The sequence below is a fragment of the Lontra canadensis genome, unplaced genomic scaffold, assembly GCF_010015895.1.
Source record: "Lontra canadensis isolate GAN:19392208 unplaced genomic scaffold, GSC_riverotter_1.0 scaffold29, whole genome shotgun sequence".
In the NCBI taxonomy this organism is placed as follows: domain Eukaryota; kingdom Metazoa; phylum Chordata; class Mammalia; order Carnivora; family Mustelidae; genus Lontra; species Lontra canadensis.
In genome coordinates this window covers 10567083-10578603 of record NW_022631023.1, presented here as the reverse complement: position 1 = coordinate 10578603, position 11521 = coordinate 10567083, and positions in this window count along the sequence as shown.

The window sequence follows — 11521 nt, the reverse complement described above, 5'->3', positions numbered from 1 at the left end:
GCCAAGTGGTCAGAAGCTCAGGCGGAGGTGGCTGTGGCCTTCTACTGCCATCTCCAAGCAGCAGAGAGAAGTCCTGTGCTGGGCATCAGCAACCACAGGACCCCTTGGGGAACGCACCCCTCCCCCACCCCTGCATGCGCACACACCTCCCTCTGTTTCTACAGGAGCTGAGAAGCCAGGGCCAGAGAAGGATGGCAAGGAAGGAAAGGCCGGGACTGACCCTGCGAAGACGGGGCAGCAGGTGGGACTTGGTGCTTGCCAGCAGGGGGCTTTGTTTTTAATTAATGAAATCTAGCCAGTTGCCACCTGGGGACAGTGGGGGCAAGGCATGGGATCCTTGGGCGGCGGTAAGTGGATGGGATTCGGTCTGGCCAAGGGGGGAAAACATTCTTATCCTTTAGCTGAAAACCTTCGCTTTCTCTCTCAGCCCCCCAGCCCTAGAACAATATGATTTTCAGAAGATCTGGTTTGGGCTTCACACTGTGCATGAGTTGCTGTGAGCAGGCAAAGAAAAAAAAAAAAAAAGAAGTTTTCCATTTAAAAAAATGAGCCTCAAATTCACTCGTTCTTCCTGAAGCCAAAAGCTCCTGATTTCCACTGGCTTCTCTCTGATGGATAATGGGTAGTTTTTCATACTTTGAAAAGCACTGCTTTTTTTCCTCTCCGGTTGAGTAAGCTCTTGTGAGTGGGGGTTAAACGAGAAAAGCCATTTCTCATGGAAATGACTTTATTTCCATTATACCCATACAGGCTTGTTTTCAGAGTGGCTCAGAGGTGCTGGACAACGTACTCTGAATTGAGGAGGAAAAGGGAGATGGCTGAAACATTTGCTTTGAGGGACGAAACCGAGCAAAGAGATCTATTCATTCGCACTGACCTTGGGCGTAGAGATAGCAAGTAATGCTACGGTTCAGGCCTAATTATTTGCTGAGGAGCAGTCAGGGCTCCTGTTCCACATTTTGTAGCCGTGATCCTTCCCCCGCGGGGAGCCCCCGTATCAGAGGCTGCTCCCCCGTGGGCCGGGTGCGTCTGATGGGTCCTGGCACTGCCTGGTCACATTCCATCTCAACAGAGCCATCGTTAGCAGCCAGCCAGCACAGTGTCACTGGTGATACCACAGAATAACACAGACCTGCCCGTATGATGCTGGTGGCTTTCTACCCGGCTCCCCCCGAAGTACTTCCAGCCTGCCAAAGGATCTGATCGCGTGTTAGATTTACTTAAGGTAGCCTTTACAAATATTGATTCAAGTTGAAATCTCCCCACTCCAAAATAATAATATAACAATAATAACAGATGCCTCGCCTGACCCCAGGTCAAGGTTGTAGAATCACGCGGGGGTGGAGCCTGGACATGGCCAACATTTCACAGAAATCTCAAGCGGGTCCTTCTAGGGAAAGCCGGGGCAGGACCTCCTGAACTAGAGGAAGAAAAGCTGTCTCTTGGCCGTGTTTTCAGGGATTTCGGGGTCGTCCGGCTCTGTGGCCGGTGCTGCACGGTTGGTAGGCATGAGCTAAGGGCAGCCGAGTGTACTCATGGTCCTGGAGGGGGACGGTTTCACTGTTGTGAGCCCTGTTGATAGGGAAACAGACGCTTCACAGGCCAAGTGCACCAGGCAGGAGGACACACACACACATACACACATGCTCTCAAGTCCTCTTCCCGGATCGAGAGGCCCTCACCCTGGTCACATGGCTGGGTGTGCGGGGTGTCCAGTAACCACGGGAGCTGCAGTCCCATGACCTCGACTTCTCATCTGTGGAACTGCGCTCGCCGGCATTCTGGTTTCCCATTGTTTAAAAAGGTGCTTAATTTCTATTAGTAGCATTAGAAACCTTTTCTTCTTATGACCCGCGGAGACTTTCTAAGCCCCATAAAGCCTGCTCCACCTAGTTGTTGGTAGGCCCCCCAGCCCTCTCCAGTGATGACAAAAAGGCTTACAGGAGACATACTTGGAAATATATGGACATAGGCTAAAAGGAAAAGGATGGGAGAAGATGTTCTGTGCCATGTCAAAGCCTAAAAAGCTGGCGTGGTGACCTTAAGATCAGACAAAGTCGGCTTTAAGATAAGGAGTATCAACAGAGGTAATCCCCCAACCCCCAGAAGGCAGTCCCCCTTCTCCCCACCCTCCCACTGTCTGGGCACCCAGCCCTCAGACTCTGCCTCCGTGGGAATGGGGAACTGGGTAGGGGTGTCTGGGGGCACTTGTCTGGGCACTTCTCTGGGCTCTTACTGCCTCCCTTTCTTTTCCCTTCTTCTCCCATCTTCCAGGCCCTTGGCATAATCTCAAGCAGGGATTTAGCATTTACAAAAGCAGGAATCCTTACAGCTGGCTCAGATCCCTAAGGCAAGGAAGTGTGAAGCTTGGCTGCCGGATGGAAATTGGTGTGGGTGGGGAATAAGGGAGCCAAAGACGAATTAGGACTTCAGCCACTGATCTGCCCAAATACCCTGCCGCTTCTCCCAGGGGCTCAGGGGCCTCCCCAGGCTCTGCTCAGCAGGGAGCCTGCTTCCTCCTCTCTCTCTCTCTGCCTGCCTCTCTCCCTACTTGTGATTTATGTCTGTCAAATAAATAAATAAAATCTTTTAAAAAAGAAATTAAAAAATAAAAAACAAAAAGAAATGCAGATTCTCAGCTGACTACAGGCCTGTGGCATCAGAATCCGCATTTTCATACGATCCCAGGTTATTTCTGCAAGTATTAAAATTTAAGAAACCCCCGCTCAGAGCATTCATGTCACACTGATAGGGATCAAAACAAGACTTCGATATTTTAAAGATATTTTCAAAGAGGAAAAAACAATCATGAAAAAATTTGCTGATTAAAGTAACAGAGTTAAAAGAAAAAGAGATTCTGGTAATAATTGTGTTAAAGGGATACTTTTTTGGTGGGTACTGCTGTGGGAATTAGTGAAGTGGTACAGGTCTTGGAAGGCATAATTTCATTTCTATGACTCGAACTTAAGTTAAAATTTAGGTGGTGCTGTAGCTTCCAAGAGGGTGAAAGGAATTTAAGACGATGGCTAAGTTTTTCTAAGCTTCTTCCTTATTAACAGAACCCCAGTTTTGTGGGGGCGGGGGCAGAGGGGAGCAATTCAGCCGAACACATTTTCTGGACTCTTTGCTCAAAGGGGCGGATTTGTTGTTGGGCGACATCTCCAGGTGAAATGTTGATGAAGCGAATCCACTCAGTTACCAACCCCTTCTGACCTATGAACCTGTTCCTCTCTCCCCTTTATTCTCCCCGGAACTCAGATGGGATGTTGGCCATCCATTATTCACTAACCCGATGTCAGCCCTGCCTCCTTCCAGACTTTTCATTGCATGAGAAAAACAAAATCCTAATTGAAATCACTGTCTCTCAGGAGGGTGATATTTGCATTTGAACACAACTCCCCACTTCTGTGCATCTAAATGTCCAAAACTAGAGGCTTAATCAATACGTTATCATCTCCCCGCAAGATGAAATGCTAAAAGACATTTTAAAAATTGCGTAATGGGGCACCTTGCAGGTGGTCGAACATCTGCCTTCTGCTCAAGCTTAGGTCGTTATCCTGGGGTCCTGGGATTGAGCCCCACGTTGGGCACCCTGTTGGGTGGGGTATCTGCTTCTCCTTCTCTCTCTGACCCTCCCCTCCTTATGTTCTCACTCGTACTCTTTCAAAGGAACACAGAAAAAAAGCTTTTAAAAAAATTGTGTAGAACTGTGGTTTCAAATTAATTCTAGTGGTGGGCACCTCCCCTTATTAATACTCAGCCTTTCATAGAAACTTAGCACATAGAACCATTAAAAGTAGGGGCGCCTGGGTGGCTCAGTGGGTTAAGCCTCTGCCTTCAGCTCAGGTCATGATCTCGGGGTCCTGTGATCGAGCCCCACATCGGGCGCTCTGCTCAGCGGGGAGCCTGCTTCCCCGCCTCTCTCTGCCTGCCTCTCTGCCTACTTGTGATCTCCCTCTTACTGTCAAATAAATAAATAAAATCTTAAAAAAAAAAAAAAAGAACTGTTAAAAGTAGACCATCGTCAGTGTGCTGAGTGTGGGAACCTTCCACCTTCCACCCCCTCTCCCCGCTGGGGGGATATTGAAGCATCCTCTGTAGTCTCTAGAATTTGATAAAACTCTAGAGCACAGTTTGAAACTGATTGTAGTTATCTCTTTACCCACATGAAAATATACTCATGAGATCTTGTTTAGCAAAGAAAACTGTTTACTAATCAAATTATGGTATAATCCAATGTTATATTAAGATAAAGTTATTATATATATATATATATATATAGTGATATATCGATCACTCATTTTCCCAGGCTTCACTGGTTTTGGGAAAGAATGAAGTCACCTTAATCATAATTACTCGAATTCTCCTGCTGGTGGTCCTCAGTCTCCACGAGGTAGCACCTGCCTCCACAGTCCCCCCAGCTATCTCCGAGGAGCCTTCGGGGGTGTTTCCCTCCTTTTAGGACCATAATCACCCCATAGTCTCCCTCTGGCCCCCTGGTTTCCATCACCTGTAGAGGTGTGTGGAGACAGTCCCAGCCCTGCTTTTGCTGCTGGTGCCTGGGGGACGTCTGCCCCAGATGTCCACCCCACCCACTTTGCTGCAAACATCTGTCTTGGTCCCATGCTGTTTTCTGCAAAGGACGAGGAAGGTGAACGTGGGCTGTTCCAGGGGGCTGAGCCCTGGCTCAGGGGCAGGCAGGGAACCAGAGGCCATGTCAGCAGTCATGCGGACCTCCTCGTCTTCTGGCTGCCCCTACGCCCCCATGCATTTAGCATTGACTTCCCAGTACTCTCTGCCCCCACAAATGAGCTCACTGGGGCGCCCCATGCTCATCAGCTTGAGCTGGTTCCGTGTGTGTGCATGTGGATGTGCGTGTGCATGTGTGTATACATCTGTACACATGGGTATTATTAAAGCAATGTAAATAGGAATTAAAAATTTTTTTTTAAAGATTTTATTCATTTGAGAGAGAGACTGAGAGCCAGGGAACATGAGTGTGGGAGGGGCAGAGGGAGAGGGACAAGGTGACTCACCTCTGAGCCCTGCTTGAGGCTCCATGGCAGGACCTGGGCCGAAGACAGACAATTAACGACACTTAAGGACTGAGCCACCCAGGAGCCCCAGAATGGAAAATTTCTATAGTCATTTCTGAATGGCAAGATTGGGGTGCCTGAGTGTTCTATTTTTTTTTCTTGTGTTTTTAAAATTTCTACAAGAAACATGTGTTACTTGTATTTAAAAAGTGAAGAAGCTCTTGAAATCAGTTATGACTCCAGTCGCCGAATACACTTAACATAATTGCTTAGTATGTTTTTTGTGAATTTCTTGCCATCCAAGGCAAAGTATTTTCCCTGTGTCAGTTTTAGAAGGGGTGGAGGCAGGCATTGAAAGGGGAGGGAGGTAGGTAGTGGGAAAGGGAGATAGACCATAAGCATAAAAATCACGTAGAATTGTGGTTTCAGGTTATTTCTAGTAGAAGACACTTCTTTTTTATATTCAATTTTTCATAAAATCTCAATATCTATATACTGTTCGTAATAGTTAACACTGTGTGTCTGTATCTTTTTACAGCTTTGGGGGATTTAATTCACATATAACACTGTGTACGTTTAGGATGTACAAGGTATTGATCTGATACCCTTGTTATCTCCATCTCTATCTTTGATTATATAGATCTGAAGACACTGCTTTCCAACAAAGTCCAAACATCCCACACTTCTGGGGTGTGGTGACCGGCTCTTTCTAGAATGCCCATTCACTGGGCTCCCTGCCCTGCAGCCAGTGGGAGTAAGGCTTTGGGGACACAGGCTGACAATATAGGGAGTGTCCCGGAGTCTGGTCCTTCACTTGGGGGTACCCCGGCATTAACACTGGCATGTGGCTAGGGAATTGGGGGGCTCCAGTTACAGCATGGAAAGGGTGACCATTGCAAAGCTGGTTATTACAGAAGGTGAGTCAAGTCGCCATGGGAAACCATAAACCATCCTTATTCCCATTAAATGTGGCACCGTGTAGCCCTCCCTTTTGCTGCTAAAGACTGTTGGCTCCAGGATGATTTGCAGAAAGCTTCCTCTTATAATGGGACTTTCAACTCAGGTGGGAACAAGACGAGGGGTTCAAGGGCGCCTGCGCGGTGGGTCTCCACTGACTTTAGTTCATTAGCGGTTTTCCTCTGAGGGAGTCCCCAGGCGCAGTGGATTCTGCTTTGAGAGCTGGACTTTCCAAGTGCCCTGTTGCAGGGGACAAAATTTCAGTTCCCCTTTCACTGCAACAACAAAAGAAGTCTCATCCCATGCCCTGTGGAGACTCCCAAATTTGTGTCATTCCCTGTCTGAGCCACTCCTGCCATCTGACACATTTGCTTTCCTTTATTTTCAGAACATCCCCTTTGAAGGTCTGTCCCTTCTCCTCAATGTTCTGTCTCCCAGCTGCCCCCATCCCCAACCCTGCAGTAATGCACCTTGCTTAAAGCCACGACAAGAACAACTTCAAGGTGCCTCCCTTTTTGTTTTCAGTGTTCAAACTGGCCCCTTGTCTTCCTCAACTTGCCAGCCCCCAGCAGAGCCCAAACCACCCAGGGTTGTTTTCTAAAGATTTTATATATTTGCTTGGGGAAGAGAGAGTGCACACACGGAGGGAGAGGGAGAGGCAGGCCCCCTGCTGAGCAGGGAGCCCCATGCGGGGCTCCATCCCAGGACCCCGAGATCATGCCCTGAGCAGAAGGCAGAGGCTCCACGGAGCCACCCAGGTGCCCCCACCTAGTGTTTGTCATTCGTCATTTACCTTTGGCTTAATGACACCAGCTAACATTTGTTGAGCTTGGACTTGGTTTCTAGCACATGTGTGACTTTGCTTAATTCTGAGAGCAGCCCAGTGTAGTAGGTGCTTTAAACACCCAGCTGCTGAGATCAGACAATGACTCCTGGCAAGAGCCTTAAGCCTGAGGTCCCACGTGGAAGGAAGGCAGAGTTGCCAGCAGCCCAGACCTCCTGGCTCCCCAGTCTGTGTGGCAAGTCCCAGCGCCAGTGCTGGGCTTGGGTCCTCTAAGGAGCCTGCATCAAAATTTTTAAAAAATTCCAATCCTACCATTCAGCATTTCAGGTAGTTTTCGCCAACCCTCGAGGACCTTCTGCCTTCGGGACAGACCACTGGGGAGCTCCCACGTGCTGGGCTTTGGGTCAACCTCACAAAGCCCCCAGTTCTCACCACTATGTGGCCCGAGGAATAACACAGAATCAAAGAATAAGAAGTTTCACTTGCTCAGACATTTCCGCATCGATGTCACATTTAATCCTCAGTCGGGTAACTTTATTATTAGTCCCATTAAATTTTTTTAATTGGAGTGAAACTCATACAACGTAAAATTAGCCATTTGGGAGAGAACATTTCAGTACGTCTGGTGTTATGTAACTACCGCCTCTCCTCCTTTCCAAAACATTTTCATCACCCCTAAAAGAAAGCACAGACTCATTGAAGCAAGTGATACCCCAGCCCTGAGCAACCACCAGCCACTTCCTGTCTCTCTAGAGTCACCTCTACTGGACACATCCCATAAATGCAGTCACAGGACATGTGGCCTTCTGTGTCTTCTTTCCCTTAGCATCACGTTTTCGGGGTTCACCCATGCTGCAGGGTGTGTCGGGACTTCCTTCCTTTTTATGGCTGAGCAGCAGTCCGCGTACCCACCTTTTGTTTATGTGGGTGCATCTGCTGATGGACGCCTGGGTTGTGCCATTGGGCTCTTGTGAATAGTGCTGTGTGGACAGTTGTGTAGGAGTATCTGTTTTGAGTACCTGTTTTCAGTTCTCTTCCATGTATACGTGGGAGTGGGGATAGCAGGATCACACAGTAATTTTGTTACTTAACTTCTTGAGGAAACGATCTGTGGCATTTTTAAAAAAATATTTTATTTATCAGAGAGATTGAGCAAGAACACAAGCAAGGGGAGCAGCACGCAGAAGAAGGAGAAGCAGGTTCCCTGAGTAGACAACCCCATGTGGGACTTGATCTCACGCCTACTGGGATCATAACTTGAGCTGAAGGCAGACGTTTAACCAACTGAGCCACCGAGGCACCCCAAATCCATACCTAATTTAAAAGCAAGGAATCAGGGTTTGAGAGAAAGGAGTTGTCCAAAGTCATGTGACTAGAAATGACAGAACCAGCACTAGGACCCAGGAGCGCACACCGTTGTCATTCTAAGGACGGATCTGCAGACTGCGGGGGACATCATTCATTCACTCACCAAACATTCCTCCGGAGCTTGAACTCGGCTTTGTGGCGGATTTAACAGTTCCAGAAAGGAGCTTCCAAATGCCAGAAACTTCAGAAGCAAACAAAACAAGCGTAGTATTTTTAATCATAAATCAACATGACCGGCTCACACATAAATTCCATTAAGCCAACAATCTATTTGAGCACAGTGATGTTCTCTCATACGTCTTGCTGCATATTTTAATTCCTGTGTCGGGAGTTCATGCTGATTCTCCAACAGACCTAATAGGTCCTGCTCTCTCTGTTTCTAATTGTCTTTCACTGTCTGCATTTCTTGATTGACCCCGGGGATGGGCCATTGCATACTCAAAGGGTTAAATACCAGGGTCTGGAAGAAAGACTTTAAAGGGGCCTGAGGAGGGGGACAGGGAGGATGGGGGAAACAGCAGGATTTAGCTTTGGGAATCTTATTTTCCTGCGGTTTCCAGGGGAATTTTACTATAAAGAGGCAAATTCTCATGTCTCCCCCTGACCGTTCCCGGCTCACTGGCGCATTTTCTGTGCAGAAAGGTGACATTCAAAGGCTTCAGCTGAGCTGGCTTTGATAACAGGCTTGGGCTCCTCCTGGGTCCCACCCTCCCTGACCTCCCGTCCCTGGCCCCGCTGGCCTGATTAATCAGAACCCTGCCAAGCCCACTGAGGAGGGCTCCCTGGCTAATCTAATCTCCGTCCCCACGCGGGACAGACACCCCCGCTCGGCCAATGAGACGCGATTGTGCAAGCTCGGCCGGCCGGTGGAAAATTCCATGAGCCGGCGGCCGCGGCGGCCCCTGGCGGCGTCGCGAGCTCCGCATTCCGCCGCGGTCCCCGAGCCGGTCCCTGAGCCGATCCCCGAGCCGGCCCTCTAGCGCGTCCCCTGGCCGGTCCCCAAGCCGGTGCTCTCGGCTTCCAGGCGCTTTTCCCGAGTCACCGTGCGAGAAGCTGGTTTTGTTTTGTTGTTGTTGTTGTTGTTGTTATTGTTTTATGCAAGAAAAGCCGGTGATGCCTGTATCATTGGGGGGGGGGGGAGGCGGAGACGTAGCTAAGGTCCCGCGCGCGCGCACGCGCGCACCCGCCCTTGCTTGTGTGTGTGTGTGTGTGTGTGTGTGTGTGTGTGTGAGAGAGAGAGAGAGAGAGAGAGAGAGAGAGAGAAACACACAGAAAGCACCGTCCTCAGCCCCCCTCTTGCCCAAGCCAGCTGTAAGTCCGGTCTGGAATTGTCCCCCAAGTTCCTCCGTTGGGCTTTGCAGCTCAGTACGTGTAGGGAGAATGAATGAATCGGGCATCTTTCTAGATCTATCCATCCGAGGACTGCGGAGACCTTTTAGAAGTGGCAAAAGATTGGGAGTTAGCAAAGGTGGATTTATTAGGAAGGTGAGGAGGGAGATGGAGAGCAGACCAAACCCCGTGCAATGGATCAGTGCCATAATACAGAGACGCACAGAAATTTCCAGGGCCACAAAGAAGGGACATCTTGCTCAGTCGGTCAGTGCAGAGGAGGAGGGGATGCAGATCCTAGATACACCGAGAGGAGCTAGCCAGACCGAGAAGGGGGAGGCGCTGGGGAACCTGAGTTCCAGCCCTGGAGTGAGGCTGCTGCATTTCCATGAAGCTGGGCTGTGTTAGAGATTCCTATCTTTCTTAACTCCACGTGAATTATTGCAATAAATCCACGTTATTCAGGGGGATCCGGGCCTGTGTCTGGTCCTTGCAATGTGAAAGAACCTAGGGAAGAGAGTCCAAAAATTAGAATGCAACCTTGCCCAAGAGCTGGTTCTGCCAGCAGGCAATCACAACGGCTTCTTCTTGAAGTGGAAGGGAGGAGGGGGACAATGGGCTATCTGGGAGGAAGAAAGGAGAAGGAAAAGGGAAAATACAGGTTTTTCTTCTTAAAGAAGAGTAGGAATCTTCGGGAAGCACCATGATACAGAAAGAAGGGGCCATCCCCATTCCAAAAGCCTGAAGTGGCTGAACCAAGCCAAGCCCAGGGAGACAGAAAAGCTGGATGCCCCAGTTTTGCTAGGGACCAGCTAAAGGTCCCGGAAAATCTAACTTCTCTGTGTCTTAGTTTTCACCTCTGCAAAATCAGGATTATAACAGTTTCTGAAACTGAAATGAAATGGTATCTATGAAACTGCTTGTCAGGAAATACATGGACGTATTTTTACCCACATATGCAAACAATATATAAACTCAGTTGAATTAACTTTGACAAAGAGTCATGGCTGAATTATGGATTGGTGCATATATTAATGCTTTCAGCACATATTAACTGAGCACCTAATATGTTCCAGACATTCTTGTATGCCTGGCGAGACAGCAATGAACAAAAACAGCAATCTCTGCTCTTGGGAAGCTCATATCGTTGTGGGAAACACAGGGCATAAACCAGAGCTATAGAATATTTGAGGTGATGATCAGTGGCTAGCAGGAAAGGGGGGGTAGGGACTTCGAAGGTAGGGGGATGATTTTCTTTTCTTTTTTTTGAGAAAGAGTGCGCGTGTGCACACGCGCATTGTGGGGAGGGCTGGGAGGAGCAGAGAGAGAGGGAGAGAGAATCTTAAGCAGACTCCCCCTCTGAGCTCAGAGTCCCGTGGCTGGGCTCTCTCTCGTGACCCTGGGATCATGACCCGACCCAAAATCCAGAGTCAGATGCTTAACCCACTGAGCCACCCAGGCACCCCAGGGAGGGATTAGTGAATAGGGTAAGTAGGGAAGGGCTCATTGAAAAGGCCATCTTTGAGCAGAGACCCAGGAGGTGAGGGACTGAGCCCTATGGATTTCTGGGGGAAGAACCTTCCGGGGGAGGGGGGGAGCCCGCCAGTGCAATGGATCTGAGGTGGGACTGTGGCCCTCCCAGCTGGAGGAAACCGAAGGCAGGCGCTGTCCCTGGAGAGGGAGTGGGCAATGGGGACGAGGTGAGCCTTGGGACAGCCAGTGGACAGCAGTGCTGAAGATTCCCCCTTGGGGCTCCTCTGACTGCACTGTAACTCCATCACTAACTTGGAGACTGGCGGGCAACCAGTCAGCGTTCACTGGAAGCCTCCCTGTGTGTTCAAGCCTGTGCAGGGGGGCGGGGCTCCCGAGAACACGCGGAAGGATAACACAGACCCTTGCTCTGATAGGGGCTACGCACGGTCTTGAGCTGCAAAAGCAATTCGTGACCGACACAAAGCGGTTTCTAACATTTGCTGAATTGTGCAGATGGGCCCTGAAGGGGCGAAGAGACCGGGAGCTTTGGGGAGGAACCCCAGAGGTACCCCGG